Below are 9,238 nucleotides of genomic sequence, written 5' to 3'. Positions count from 1 at the left end.
CAAGGGGATCCATACTTCTATAGAACAACCCACAGGGATCCATACTTTCTATAGAACAACCCACAGGGATCCATACTTCTATAGAACCACCCACAGGGATCCATACTGTTCTATAGAACCAACCCACAGGGATCCATACTCTTTCTATAGAACACAACCCACAGGGATCCATACTCTCTATAGAAACCAACCACCAGGGAATCCATACTTTCTATAGACCAACCCACAGGGATCCATACTTCTATAGAACCAACCCACAGGCCATACTGTCTATAGCACAACCCACAGGGATCCATACTGTCTATAGAACCAACCCACAGGGATCCATACTTTCTATATCACAAGATCATGTTTTCTCACCATTTCTGGCACCAAGTGTCATCTTCGGGTACCAAGAAACTAGTGTGTCACTCTTGGAGCAACAGTTGATTATCAGGCCACAGGAAGATGATGTAACAGCACCAGACAACAACTAGCAGCTTGAATTACTCCTACACTTCCTGGAAGGGAAAGAGTATTATTTGAAATAAGGCCGTGCCCAGAGCAGTGTCGGTCGGTGAGAACGGCCTTGTTTCTTACTACAGCATTACAGTCGCTCATATTCCAGTCCCCCATCAATGGAACATCGATGCCCATAGTCGTGGACATGGATGGATATACATTCCTAACACAATGATATGATAGCACAGACTCTGTTGTTCTATATTTATATCCATCCATCTCCATGACTATGTCTGTTGGGAAATGGAAATATTGGTGACCAATATCAAAGAAGTTTTGTAACTTAGGTGTAATTCTGCAAAAAAAATGTATACCTATCAATTGTAAAGCATCACACTCACAGCAATAACGAACTGGGGCCTGAGCTACGTGGCTCCATTCTATTCCATTCTGTATTTAACCAATTAAGCTAAACAAAAAAGACATTTGATAAAATCTGCAAAACCTTATATTGACCATCTTAGGGAGGTGGGACATTTCCCAACAGAACATAATTATGTTTGAATTTGGTATATGTGTATATGTGTATTGAAAAGGGAGGCTATTGTTGTGGTTTTGTGCATTCATGGAGGTGTGAGCATGTCGTGATGTGTGTCAGGTGTAGTGGTTTGTTTCTGTTTGTTGTTCTGTTCGTTATGTGTTTAAAATAATAATAAATAGAAGAGGGAAGAATATAGGTAACACTTTACTTGACCATTTCTGTGTTCATAACCCGTTAGGACACGGTCATAACCATGTCATAATATGTCATAACAGCTAACATAACTTGCCATAACCTGTCCATAAATGGTCATTACACTGTCATGCCTCATATAGTTACACTGCTGTTGTGACATATATTGTGTTATTCTATGGCTGGTTATGACACCTACATAAGAGTGTCAAAACCCACAATTTATTCAAATGTGTTTTTTCCCTGGAAAGAAGTTTCCGTTATTTGAAAGTTTGTTTTCTAAGTCCTTTGGTATTGTTGTAATTCATTCTATTTACAGTCATGTTTTTTTCATCATATTCTAAATAACTACACTTTATGACACTGTCATGAATTATGCATTATATGCATTATGACCCATCTGTGTCACTTTACATGGACTAAGAAAATGCACTTTATGACACTGTATTTGTGTTTGTATTTTATATAGATCCCAATTAGCTGCTGCCAAGGCAGCAGTACTCTTTCCAGCTAAAATTAAAGGCTTTAATATACATATAATATCCATTTTAAACATCAAAATACATTTTACAAGCGATTTCACAATACATTAAAATGTGTGCTCAACAAGCATATGACCATCATAATCATAATAGCCAGATAGGCCTATCACGTACATGCCCTGATGTCAGTCATCAGTCAAAAAGAGGTGTCTTGTCCTGCTCCTGAAATCTGCTCCTGCATTCACCCCAGTCATCAACAACAAGAAGCATGTGGGGTAGGTTGCTGTCTGACATGAATTTGTACGCAATTAAATGATAATTTAACATGGTCAATTTCAGAATGTTATATAACATTAAACATACTTTTGGACAAGTAGGCACTATACATTAGCGCCGCTGCAAATACTGACTCAATCCAGCCCACTTTAAAAATGGGGAATTGATGGAATTTATGTAAAAATGTACCTATAGCCACTTTTAAGCATGCCACTTAATAAAATGTTTACATACCTACATTACCCATCCTATTGATATGATCTGTACTCTATATCATCTACTGTCATCTTGCCATCTTTATGCAATACATGACCACTAGCCACTTTAAACTATCCACTTTATGTTTACATACCCTACAGTATTCATCTCATATTTGTATATACCGTTCTCTATACCATCTACTGCATCTGCACCGTTCTGTACCCCACTCATCCATATATCTTATGTACATATTCTTTATCCTTCACACTTGTGTGTGTGTGTAAGGTAGTAGCGTGGAATTGTTAGGTTAGATTACTGTTGGTTATTACTGCATGGTCGGGAACTAGAAGCACAAGCATTTCGCTACACTCGCATTAACATCTGCTAACCATGTGTATTGTGACTAATAAATTTGATTTGATTTGATTTGATTTAGGCTATGGTGTAATGGAATGTTTTGCCTTGTGTGGTAGGTTTGTGGGTTTTGACATTCTTATGTAGGTGTCATAACCAGCCATAAAATATGCAATATGTCACAACAGGTCTAATACATGTCATGACTGTGTTTTGACCATATTTATGGCAGGTTATGACAAGTTATGTCAGCTGTTGACATTCATGAAATGGTTATGACCGTGTTCATAACTTGCTATGATTTTGGGTGTCAAGTAAAGTGTTACTGAATATTATATGAATCCCATACATTAAAATGGCCAATTTGTGTGCAATCAACAAGCTTAATTTCTCAGCGATATCCTTTCTCAACAAAATAATGTTGCAGGAATGCTAATCTTTTTTGTTTCTAACTACAAGAAGTATTGCAGACCAATGTAAGATGGTGGGTGTCGAAATCCCTTTTCTTTGTGCTTTTGAGGTGGAATGACCCCATCAGAACACAGGCTCCGTGATAACCTCTGTTATACAGTATCTCTCTGTCCTGCTCTCTGCTCTGCTCAGTGTTCTATTGATTTAACACAGTCTATATTTACCTTACTAAAACCCACACAGAGGCAACACACACACTCCAGACTGTAAGAGATGTAATCAAGGCAGGCTTGGGGAGACTGTATGCTTTCATATATCCAGTAAAGCTGATCCTCCAAGAGGAAGCTATGTTAGAGTGGCTGCTGCAGAGAGAGAGGGGGAGCGAAAGAGAGAGGAGAGAGGAGGAGGTAGGAAGAGGAAGGAGGGATAGCTATATTGATTAGGGAGAAAAGAGAGAGAGAGAGAGAGAGAGAGAGAGAGAGAGAGAGAGGAGAGAGAGAGAGGAGAGGAGAGAGAGAAGAGAAGAGAGAGAGAGGAGAGAGTCTTCTCTACTGTATGTTTTCTGGTAAAGAGGTCAACTGTCTACCTGTATCCGCTAGTTGTTTGCTAACAGACGTCTTTTACTATGCCTTCCTTCTGTCTTTTATTTCCCGTAGTTCTCTTCCTCTCTCTCCCTCTATCGCTGTCTCTCATCCAGTATTTTGAGGTTATAGCAAATATTATGTATGCACAATGTCTGATTCCACATGAGTTGTGTGGCGGGGGGGTCTTTTTTTATGTAACCTTATTTAACTAGGCAAGTCAGTTAAGAACACAATTCTTATTTCCAATGACAGCCTACCGGGGAACAGCAGGTTAACTGCCTTGTTCAGGGGCAGAACGACAGATTCTTTTTTTACTTTGTCAGCTCAGGGATTCAATCTAGCAACCTTTCGGTTCACTGGCCCAACCCTCTAACCACTAGGCTACCTTCTCTAAGGAGAGTCAACGCTCCAGATGACCTGAACCATACCCACACACCCTGGCCTCTCCTCTTGTGTGCTCCCCTCTCTCTCTTCCTCTCTTCCCCCTTCACTGATTTTAGATTTGTCGGGAGTAGTGAACAAGTCACGAGTGCACACTTCAGGAGGAAGGAGAGATTGTGATTAACTACTGTGACCATTGGGATGTAACTACTGTGACCATGGGTTGTTCAGTTCACGTCAACATTTGCTACGTTGGGTGCGGTTTGTACTGAATGACACCTTTCCCCAAAATGGTGCACACAGTTCTTCAACAGCCTTTGAAGTGCGTTTGCTCCTGTTTGTCAGTGTTGGAAAAGTACTTCAGTAAAAGTAAAGATACCTTAATAGAAAATGACTCAAGTAAAACTGAAAGTCACCCAGTAAAATACTTTGATGTTAAAGACTAAAAGTATTTGGTTTTGAATATACTTAGTATCAAAAGTAAATGGAATTGCTAAAATGAACGTCAGTATTAAAAGTATAAATAATTTCAACTTCCTTATATTAAGCCAACCAGACGGCACCATTTTCTTGTTTTCTTTTTATTGAGGATAGCCAGGGGCACACTCAGACATCATTTCAAACGAAGCATTTGTGTTTAGTGAGTCCGCCAGATAGAGGAGTAGGGATGACCAGGGATGTTCTCTTGATAAGTGTGTGAATTGGACCATTTTCCTGTCAAAATGTTAACAAGTACTTTTGGGTGTCAGGGAAAATGTATGGAGTAAAAAGTATATTATTTTCTTTAGGAATGTAGTGAAGTAAAAGTAAAAGTTGCCAAAAATATAAATAGTAAAGTAAAGTACAGATACCCCAAAAACTACTTAAGTAGTACTTTAAAGTATTTACTTAAGTACTTTACACCACTGCTGTTTGGTGGGTGTGGCGAGGTGTGGCTGATCAATATACGTTTGACCCACTGAGCTTAATAAATTAACTGGAGACAGCGTCCAAGATGGATGGCCGTTGTTTTCAACGTAATCTACTCAAGTTCGCATACACCATTTCGTGGTAGTTGCCATCTTTCTAGTTCGGTTTTACAGAGCCCATTACGCCTGCGCACTAGCACTCAGTGCACACTGAAGCCCTGCGCAAGCAATGAAACGTCCTCACACCTCCAGAAACATGACAGAAAGTGGATGAATATAAAATGACGATTCTTCGGCTGTGAATGTTCTACATTTAATTTTTGCCCTAAGACAATTACTTTAATAATTTAATGGATGTTTTGCGTACAAAGGTGACGACTAAACTGTCTTTTTTGGAGTTTTCAAATTTGACTTCTCTATGGGGCCATCTACGGTACGTTACCTCCATGTCTCCCCACACAAACAGAATGGTATCAACATTAAAGACATGCTCCGGTACTTTGGCGAATAAGAAAGTATTGTGTCAATGTGTAGTTCATACATGCATAATCTATGAGCAGAATTACTGACTTACCTCAATTAGCCACAAAATCCCTAGTTTTAAATACTTTTTTCTTGAAGCTGTGCTGCACAATTTTTCCCTTCATTTCCCCCACGTGGGTCAGCCCCTAGCAATTTGAGTTCTATCCAATGAGCTTCCGCCCCTCACATTTGAGTGACAACTTGAAAGAGGCCTGTCTTGAGTTTCCAATAAAGTTGCAGGCGCGCCCAACGGCTCAGTAGACACAATAGAGAGAGAGCCATGACATGGTGCACATGTCTATATATATAGACATGGTACGCAATTTTCGGGCACCACTTTTCAGTGCTACTTTTTGAGAACTACTGGCTAAAAAGTATACAAAAGTACTGGAGGATATCTTTAACCTGAGTATACTACAACAAGCTCTCAGTCTTAGATTTTCATCCCATTCTCCAAACCTAAAATTTATAAGTGTTTTGTTGGCTCCTGCTACTCTGTTTTGTTCCATTCTCCAAACCTCAAATTAAAATTAAGGGTTAAGTTTCAGCACTCATTCCATGGTTAAGGCAAGGGGTTGGGAAGAAAAAAAGAGAAAAAAAACAGTGTCCACAACTGGTATCAACACAGAACCTTCATGGGATTACACTCACTGTTGCCCCTAGTGGACGCTTCTGAACACATTTCCCGGCCCTCAGGACATGGATAAGACATCCAATTTCGACGTCAATCTTGAACGATCTCTCTGATCGCTAGTTCCCACACAAACATTTGCTTTGCAAGAACACAAATGGCAGTGTATTTCATATAATATCATGAATATAGTAATCATATCATGAATTTAGAAATGTTTAGCTTTATATTTATTTTGTTTTGAAACGGCACCGTGTTCCCCTCACCACCTCGTAGATATTAGGTGAAACCAAAAGCTCATGAGAAGGTTCCCGGATTTAGCCCAAACACTCAAGAGAAAGTTCCTGGATTTAGCTCAAACGCTCACTAGAAAGTTCCCAGATTTAGCATCAAACACTCAAGAGAAAYTTCCTGGATTTAGCTCAAAAGCTCACGAGAAAGTTCCCGGATTTAGCCCAAACGCTCACGAGAAAGTTTCTGGATTTAGCCACAGGTTGTGCTCATTTGGTTTCTCCAACTGTTTTTGTGACAGGTGACCACTTTAATGAGCTCTCCTGTGTTTCGACCATCAAGTACTGCTGACACATTTGTATTGTTTATTGTAAACGCTAACGTTTATGCAAATGAGGTATTTGTTTTCACAACGAGTTTGTAAGTATTGTCCGTTGTTAGTGTACATGTGCAATAGTAGCCTATTGCTATTCCAGTGTATTARCACAGTACCTGTTTAATGGTGTTAGTGGTTTATGCCAGCTAAGGTTAAGTCCTTTTAGGATGCCCATGCTGCAGTAATTGTCTCTGGCCCCTCCCAGTTAGGGGGAGTGATGAGCTCTACAGCAAAGTCTCACAACTCAATCGCTGGTTGAAAACTGTTTTCTGCCCTCCCAAATATAGAATTTGTAGATAATTGGCCATCTTTCTGGGACTCACCCACAAACAGGACCAAGCCTGGCCTGCTGAGGAGTGACGGACTCCATCCTAGCTGGAGGGGTGCTCTCATCTTATCTACGAACATAGACAGGGCTCTAACTCCCCTAGCTCCACAATGAGATAGCTGTTTGCCAGCCTGCCAACTTAATGGAGTCTGCCACTAGCACAGTCAGTGTAMTCAGCTCAGCTATCCCCATTGAGACCGTGTCTGTGCCTTGATCTAGGTTGGGCAAAACTAAACATGCGGTGTTCGCCTTAGCAATCTCACTGGAATAAAGACCTCTTCCATTCCTGTCAGTATTGAAAGAGATTGTGATATCTCACATCTCAAAATAGGGCTACTTAATGTTAGATCCCTCACTTCCAAGGCAGTTATAGTCAATGAACTAATCACTGATCATAATCTTGATGTGATTGGCCAGACTGAAACATGGCTTAAGCATGATGAATTTACTGTGTTAAATGAGGCATCTCCTCCTGGTTACACTAGTGACCATATCCCCCGCGCATCCTGCAAAGGCGGAGGTGTTGCTAACATTTACGATACAAATTTCAATTTACAAAAAAAAAGACTGCTTTTCGTCTTTTGAGCTTCTAGTCATGAAATCTATGCAGCCTACTCAATCACCTTTTATAGCTACTGTTTACAGGCCTCCTGGACCATATACAGTGTTCCTCACTGAGTTCCCTGAATTCCTATTGGATCTTGTAGCCATGGCAGATAATATTCWAACTTTTGGTGACTTTAATATTCACACAGACCCACTCCAAAGGGCTTTCGGAGCKATCATTAACTCAGTGGGTTTTGTCCAACATGTCTCCGGACCTGCTCACTGCCACAGTCATACTCTGGACCTAGTTTTGTCCCGTGGAATAAATGTTGTGGATCTTAATGTTTTTCCTCATAATCTTGGACTATCGGACCACTTTATTACCGTGTTGTAATCGCCAACACAATTACATCTGCTCAGATCCCAAACCAAGGATAATCAAAAGATTCCGTGCAGATTAATTCTCGGACACACCAAAGTATTCGCTAGATGCGCTTCCAGACTCCACCACCTACCCAAAGATGGTCCAGAAGTACAAATTACTTTTTTCTGTTTAAAAACCCACCTTAACTGAAGGAACTCAATTAACTTGCGTAATACTTAGATGCAGTCACCCCAAAAAATCTCTCTCTGNAAACATTTGTCATAAGAAACTAGCTCCCTGGTATACAGAAAATACCCGAGCTCTGAAGCAAGCTTCCAGAAAATTGGAACGGAAATGGCGCTACACCAAACTGGAAGTCTTTTGACCAACATGGAAAGACAGTACCGTGCAGTATCGAAGAGCCCTCACTGCTGCTCGATCATCCTATTTTTCCAACTTATTTGAGGAAAATAAGAACAATCCAAAATGTTTTTTTGCTACTGTCGCAAAGCTAACTTAAAAGCAGCATTCCACAAGAATGCTTCAGCAGTGATATCACTTCAGCAGTGATAAATTCATGAACTTCTTTGACGAAAAGATCATGATCATTAGAAAGCAAATTACTGACTCCTCTTCAAATCTGCGTATTTCTCCAAAGCGCAGTTGTCCTGAGTCTGCACAACACTGCCAGGACCTAGGATCAAGGGAGACACTCAAGTTTTTAAATACTATATCTCTTGACACATTGATGAAAATAGTCATGGCCTCTAAATCTTCAACCTGCATACTGGACCCTATTCCAAATAAACTAATGGAAAAGCTGCTTCCTGTGCTTGGCCCTCCTATGTTGAACATAATAAAAAGCTCCCTACCAAACTCACTAAAAGTGGCAGTAATAAAGCCTCTTTTGAAAAAGTCAAACCGTAACCCAGAAATTAAAAAAACTATTGGCCTATATYGAATCTCCCATTCCTCTCAAAAATGTTAGAAAAAGCTGTCGCGCAGCAACTCACTGCTTTCCTGAAGACAAACAATGTATACAAAATGCTTCTGTCTGGTTTTAGACCCAATCATTACACTGAGACTGCACTTGTGAAGTTGGTAAATTACCTTTTAATGGCGTCAGACCGAGTCTCTGCATCTGTCCTTGTGCTCCTAGACCTTAGTGCTGCTTTTGATACCATCGATCACCACATTCTTTTGTAGAGATTGGAAACCAAAATTGGTCTACACAGACAAGTCTGGCCTGTTTTTTCTGTCRGATTGATATCAGTTTGTTTCTGTAGATGGTTTGTCCTCTGACAAATCAACWGTAAATTGCGGTGTTCCTCAAGGCTCTGTTTTAGGACCACTATTGTTTTCACTATATATTTTACCTCTTGGTGATGTCATTCGGAAACATAATGTTAACTTTCACTGCTATGTGAACGACACACAGCTGTATATTTTGATGAAACATGGTGAAGCTC

The sequence above is a fragment of the Salvelinus sp. IW2-2015 genome, unplaced genomic scaffold, assembly GCF_002910315.2.
Source record: "Salvelinus sp. IW2-2015 unplaced genomic scaffold, ASM291031v2 Un_scaffold7363, whole genome shotgun sequence".
NCBI lineage: Eukaryota > Metazoa > Chordata > Actinopteri > Salmoniformes > Salmonidae > Salvelinus > Salvelinus sp. IW2-2015.
Note: the sequence above shows the minus strand (reverse complement) of the source record.